Source organism: Salmo salar, chromosome ssa02, assembly GCF_905237065.1.
Source record: "Salmo salar chromosome ssa02, Ssal_v3.1, whole genome shotgun sequence".
In the NCBI taxonomy this organism is placed as follows: Eukaryota; Metazoa; Chordata; class Actinopteri; order Salmoniformes; family Salmonidae; genus Salmo; species Salmo salar.
The window spans coordinates 95,089,438-95,096,445 of NC_059443.1; the positions used below are offsets into that span (position 1 = coordinate 95,089,438).

A 7,008-nucleotide genomic window follows, 5' to 3' on the forward strand; every position below is an offset into this window, starting at 1 on the left:
AGGTTGAATAAATAGAAAACAATAGGCTACATAAAACAATCCATAAATGTATAATTATTATGTAATTAACACAAAACATTAAGGACACCTTTCTTTCCATGACAAACTGACCAGGCGTAACTAAATATTAATTAGGAAGGTATCCTTAATATTTTGTCCACTCAGTGGCTCTGACCCTTTACGTAACAGTCAATCCTCTTTACCAGGAAACCTTCTTTAAATTTCCCCAAATGCTTCAACACTGATGCTCTCTCACAGCTGCTCCAGGGCCTCTTGGGTTGAGGAGTCATTCTCTTCTAACCTGATCACAGCTGCTCCAGGGCCTCTTGGGTTGTGGAGTCATTCTCTTCTAACCTGATCACAGCTGCTCCAGGGCCTCGGGTTGAGGAGTCATTCTCTTCTATCCTGATCACAGCTGCTCCAGGACCTCTTGGGTTGAGGAGTCATTCTCTTCTAACCTAATCACAAACAAGGTAGGGGAGAGGAGGGGGGTATAGGGAAGGTAGGGGAGAGAGGGGGTATAGGGAAGGTAGGGGAGAGGAGGGGGGTGTAGGGGAGAGGAGGGGGTATAGGGAAGGTAGGCGAGAGGAGGGGGTATAGGGAAGGTAGGGGAGAGGAGGGGGGTATAGGGAAGGTAGGGGAGAGGAGGGGGTATAGGGAAGGCAGGGGAGAGGAGGGGGGTATAGGGAAGGTAGGGGAGAGGAGGGGGGTATAGGGAAGGTAGGGGAGAGGAGGGGGTATAGGGAAGGTAGGGGAGAGGAGGGGGGACTTCCTCCATGTCAGGTAAGCAGCCTCCAAGTCTACCCTCACCAACTGACCAGACTGAGTGAGTTCTGAACATCCCTCTCTGTCCTCTGATGCTGCGTCCAAGTCTTCTTGGGTCTTTCTGGTGTCTCTGTCTTGACTCTTTAGTGAGTTTTTTCAGTTCTTTCCCAGGCTGCCTGAAAAACACAAAAAGATGGCAACTACATACGAGTTATAAACTATCAAAATTAAGAGAATCCCACACTCCATATATAAACTCCCAGTAATTTATTGGGTATTTACCAACGTTTCAGCATCACTGTGCCTTCTTCAGGGTGATGTCATCAATACTTGAACCAGCTTATGTAGACGGGCAGTGCAATTAGTGCAACCAATGACAATAGTGAGGGGTGTGTCATAATGATTAAATTAATTAGAATGAATTAACGAAACTGTTCAAAAAACAATCGTTTATGGCATATTAAATATTAAAAAATAGTAGGGTATAATATATATATCCGGCTCTCCATGTAATCTGATTCATTATGATCTAGGATCAGGTCCCTCCTCTCCATGTAATCTGATTCATTATGATCTAGGATCAGGTCCCCCCTCTCCATGTAATCTGATTCATTATGATATAGGATCAGGTCCCCCCTCTCCATGTAATCTGATTCATTATGATATAGGATCAGGTTCCCCCTCTCCATGTAATCTGATTCATTATGATCTAGGATCAGGTCCCCCCTCCTCTCCATGTAATCTGATTCATTATGATATAGGATCTGCTCAGACCCCAACCAAGGAGCATTAAAAGTCATGCTATAAATTCTCAGACAACCCAAAGATTCCTAGATGCCCTTCCAGACTCCCTCTGCCTACCCAAGGACGTCAGAGGACAAAAATCAGTTAACCAGCTAACCGAGGAACTCAATTGAACCTTGCGCAATACCCTAGATGCAGTGACACCCCTAAAAACTAAAACCATTTGTCATAAGAAACTAGCTCCCTGGTATACAGAAAATACCCGAGCTCTGAAGCAAGCTTCCAGAAAATTGGAAAGGAAATGGCGCCACACCAAACTGGAAATCTTCCGACTAGCTTGGAAAGACAGTACCGTGCAGTATCGAAGAGCCCTCACTGCTGCTCCATCATCCTATTTTTCCAACTTAATTGAGGAAAATAAGGACAATCCGAAATGTCTTTTTGATACTGTCGCAAAGTTAACTAAAAAGCAGCATTCCCCAAGAGAGGATGGCTTTCACTTCAGCAGTAACAAATTCATGAACTTCTTTGAGGAAAAGATCATGATCATTAGAAAGCAAATTACGGACTCCTCTTTAAATCTGCGTATTCCTCCAAAGCTCCGTTGTCCTGAGTCTGCACAACTCTGCCAGGACCTAGGATCAAGGGAGACACTAAAGTGTTTTAGTACTATATCTCTTGACACAATGATGAAAATAATCATGGGCTCTAAACCTTCAAGCTGCATACTGGACCCTATTCCAACTAAACTACTGAAAGAGCTGCTTCCTGTGCTTGGCCCTCCTATGTTGAACATAATAAACGGCTCTCTATCCACCAGATGTGTACCAAACTCACTAAAAGTGGCAGTAATAAAGCCTAAAATCTGGATGGTTGTACAGTCGTCTCAAATAAAACTGTGAAGGACCTCGGCGTTACTCTGGACCCTGATCTCTCTTTTGAAGAACATATCAAGACTGTTTCAAGGACAGCTTTTTCCATCTCCGTAACATTACAAAAATCAGAAACTTTCTGTCCAAAAATGATGCTGAAAAATGTATCCATGCTTTTGTTACTTCTAGGTTGGACTACTGCAATGCTCTACTTTCCGGCTACCCAGATAAAGCACTAAATAAACTTCAGTTAGTGCTAAATACGGCTGCTAGAATCCTGACTAGAACCAAAAGATGTGATCATATTACTCCAGTGCTAGCCTCCCTACACTGGCTTCCTGTTAAGGCAAGGGCTGATTTCAAGGTTTTACTGCTAACCTACAAAGCATTAAATGGGCTTGCTCCTACCTATCTTTCCGATTTTGTCCTGACGTGCATACCTACACGTACGCTATGGTCACAAAACGCAGGCCTCCTAATTGTCCCTAGAATTTCTAAGCAAACAGCTGGAGGCAGGGCTTTCTCCTATAGAGCTCAATTTTTATGGAATGGTCTGCCTACCCATGTGAGAGACGCAGACTCAGTCTCAACCTTTAAGTCTTTACTGAAGACTCATCTTTTCAGTAGGTCCTATGATTAAGTGTAGTCTGGCCCAGGAGTGTGAAGGTGAACGGAAAGGCTCTGGAGCAACGAACCGTCCTTGCTGTCTCTGCCTGGCCAGTTCCCCTCTCTCCACTGGGATTCTCTGCCTCTAACCCTATTACAGGGGCTGAGTCACTGGCTTACTGGTGTTCTTCCATGCCGTCCCTAGGAGGGGTGCGTCACTTGATTGGGTTGAGTCACTGACGTGGTCTTCCTGTCTGGGTTGTCTTGGGTTGTGCCGTGGCGGAGATCTTTGTGGGCTATACTCGGCCTTGTCTCAGGATGGTAAGTTGGTGGTTGGAGATATCCCTCTAGTGGTGTGGGGGCTGTGCTTTGGCAAAGTGGGTGGGGTTATATCCTGCCTGTTTTGCCCTATCCAGGGGTATCATCGGATGGGGCCACAGTGTCTTCTGATCCCTCCTGTCTCAGCCTCCAGTATTTATGCTGCAGTAGTTTATGTGTCGGGGGGCTAGGGTCAGTCTGTTACATCTGGAGTATTCTCTTGTCTTATCCGGTGTCCTGTGTGAATTTAAATATGCTCTCTCTAATTCTCTCTTTCTCTCTTTCTTTCTTTCTCTCGGAGGACCTGAGCCCTAGGACCATGCCTCAGGACTACCTGGCATGATGACTCCTTGCTGTCCCCAGTCCACCTGGCCGTGCTGCTGCTCCAGTTTCAACTGTTCTGCCTGTGGCTATGGAACCCTGACCTGTTCACCGGACATGCTACCTGTCCCAGATCTGCTGTTTTCAACTCTCTAGAGACAGCAGGAGCGGTAGAGATACTCTCAAAGATCGGCTATGAAAAAGCCAACTGACACTTACTCTTGAGTTGCTGACTTGTTGCACCCTCGACAACTACTATGATTATTATTATTTGACCATGCTGGTCATTTATGAACATTTGAACATCTTGGCCATGTTCTGTTATACTCTCCACCTGGCACAGCCAGAAGAGGACTTGCCACCCCTCATAGCCTGGTTCCTCTCTAGGTTTCTTCCTAGGTTTTGGCCTTTCTAGGGAGTTTTTCCTAGGGAGTTTTTCCTAGCCACCGTGCTTCTTTCACATGCATTGCTTGCTGTTTGGGGTTTTAGATTGGGTTTCTGTACAGCACTTTGAGATATCAGCTGATGTAAGAAGGGCTATATAAATACATTTGATTTGATTTCTCATTAACACATTAATGAATGATTGACAGATCAACTTGAGGTAAACAAAAACAAATGTACGTAACGACCACATACACTGAATATGGAGGCCAGGTCTGCTTGATGACTCGGGGGAGACTGACCACTGACAATATCTGACTCGGATCTCTCCTGTTGGTTTCTGTGGACAAAACACACACACACACACACACACACACACACACACACACACACACAGACACAGACACACACACACACACACACACACACACACACACACACACACACACACACACACACACACACACACACACACACACACACACACACACACACACACACACACAGGGAGGAAATGTTGTGTTTCTTTAACATTGTTTTAGGACTATGAAAATGGGAAAAAGGATTAGCCTATGGATTATGAAAACAACAAAAAGAAATGGGAAAATGGGAGAGGAGAAATGACTAGAGACAGTGTTGTTTAACTCACTGACCATGACCCATGAGTTCTTCTCACCTTTGTTCAGTAGAAAAGTCTCCCTCTCTAAAGAATATAGGGGGTTCCATAGAGCAGTCACTCTTCATGGACACACAGCTGGGTACAGGGGAGGCTGGTCTCTTCCGCTTGATTAGACTTTAACACAACAGAGACAAACATTACATCTCTCATCTACTCTGAGCTCAGATGGGGAAACAAGAGTTTCATTCCAAAACGCTATATATCACTTTTCAGAAATGTTTGTTAATAAGCTTTTATTTCTTAAAGACATTTTGAAAGAGATTGGTGTGTTTTTTCACTATCTAATCATGGCATGGGGTTGTTCAATAACAGACATGTATTTGTTTAAAATCTATCACTTGATGGTTTCACATCAGAGAGACAAATAATCATGTTTTCTTGCTAAATGCTATATATCTGCCTTACTCTCAGAGAAATCAGTAGTACTGCTATGTTTTATACAGTAATAATATATATCTGCCTCACTCTCAGAGAAATCAGTAGTACTGCTAGGTTTTATACAGTCAAATGTGATCGACCGGCTCGATTCGGTCTTATGTAGCAAAATTCTAAATGGTGTTTTCACTTTGGATATATGCAGAGACTCAGGGCTAGAAATCGTATAGCATACACTACAGTTGAGGATCAATGGGCAAGTAATTCTGCTTTAATAAACGTTGATGAACTTGTAACCTCACTTTTGAGAAAATGGCCTTTGAATAATTGGTACCTACTGGAGAGCTCTTATTTGTCTACAGGGCTGTTACTTTGGCAGATAATGTCACCCATCTAAATATCTATTTTTTTATATAATTAACTAAATGTATGATGTTTTTGATTTATGTCAGTTTCATTGTTTGTTATGCAATAAATTGTTATTTTATGGTTGTAAGTGGTAAAATGAACTAGAACATTTTATTAATTGTGAACAGTTTTTCTTTTTTTTTTCAGCATTCACTCAATTCGCTGTCTACGAACAAAGATTTCGATGGATATCAAATCACCCAGCAGCCATTTAGAAACAACAAGTTGTCAAAAAATGTGTTATTTCTTAATAAAAAAAGGTATTCTTGGCTGTTTAAATCGGCCACATCTTGAAAAAGAGGACAGGGGCATGGGTTTTGTTTAGGTTGTATACCTTTTTCTGAAAACAAATATGGTTAACCATGACCAGAAAATGTTTAATGTTTGATGGCTATGTGCCAGCCATCCCTAGCACTGTAGGTCATAAAAACATGTACTGAGGAGAACAGTGAGCATTCTCACAAAGTAGCCGTAACCCTGTTAATAATAAGTTACCTGAGGTAAATCTACAATGTGAATGCAGGCAGGACTCATTGATACCAATAGCGATGCTGCCATTGTGATGCAGAACAATGGGCTGGGAATAGAACGTTCAGAAGGTGAGTTGGTGCCACGATGCTCAATAGAACTAATAGGAGATGGCAGGGTGAAAAATGACCTAAAATATGGCATGTTGTTTCGCGATTACTTCACAACTAGAGACATAAGTTAGTGTTATGAAACTGGGCTCCATGGCGGATGCAATTAAGTCGTTTTTATCAGAAAAAAAAACATTGTTAAAAATGGAATGTGTCCAGCCTACTTGAGGCACCACAAAAATAATATTCAAAAGTTCGGTCCTTGGACATAGAGGGGTTAAATACTAAAGTTACTGTCCATCTAGTAAACAGAGGAGACCCTGACAGAGGTATCCAGCATCCGTCAACGAGAGACGGAGAAGCCTCCACGGGATTTAACAGGTGGAAGAAACAACCGGGGAGCTCCATCGGTCCACAAGAAATACAGGCAGCCGGCAATTGTAAACCATTTTATTGCGTTTACAATTGCAACAAATAATCTGCTCAGACCCCAACCAAGGAGCATTAAAAGTCGTGCTATAAATTCCCAGACAACCCAAAGATTCCTTGATGCCCTTCCAGACTCCCTCTGCCTACCCAAGGACGTCAGAGGACAAAAATCAGTTAACCACCTAACCGAGGAACTCAATTTAACCTTGCGCAATACCCTAGATGCAGTTGCACCCCTAAAAATTTAAAACATCTGTCATAAGAAACTAGCTCCCTGGTATACAGAAAATACACGAGTTCTGAAGCAAGCTTCCAGAAAATTGGAACGGAAATGGCACCACACCAAACGGGAAGTCTTCCGACTAGCTTGGAAAGACAGTACCGTGCAGTATCGAAGAGCCCTCACTGCTGCTCGATCATCCTATTTTTCCAACTTAATTGAGGAAAATAAGAACAATCCGAAATTTCTTTTTGATACTGTCACAAAGCTAACTAAAAAGCAGCATTCGCAAATGGAGGATGGCCTTCA

The 7,008-nt window shown here is 42.9% G+C and overlaps 1 long non-coding RNA gene across 1 annotated transcript; it reads right to left on the minus strand.

Annotated features, from left to right (window-relative positions):
* Nucleotides 1-862: 862 nt before the first annotated feature.
* On the minus strand, nucleotides 863-4,955 carry LOC123739651 (uncharacterized). Its single transcript, XR_006767829.1, has 3 exons — nucleotides 4,687-4,955; nucleotides 4,266-4,350; nucleotides 863-941 (listed from the first exon to the last, which is right to left on the minus strand). It is a non-coding gene; the product is annotated as an uncharacterized lncRNA (long non-coding RNA).
* Nucleotides 4,956-7,008: the final 2,053 nt, after the last annotated feature.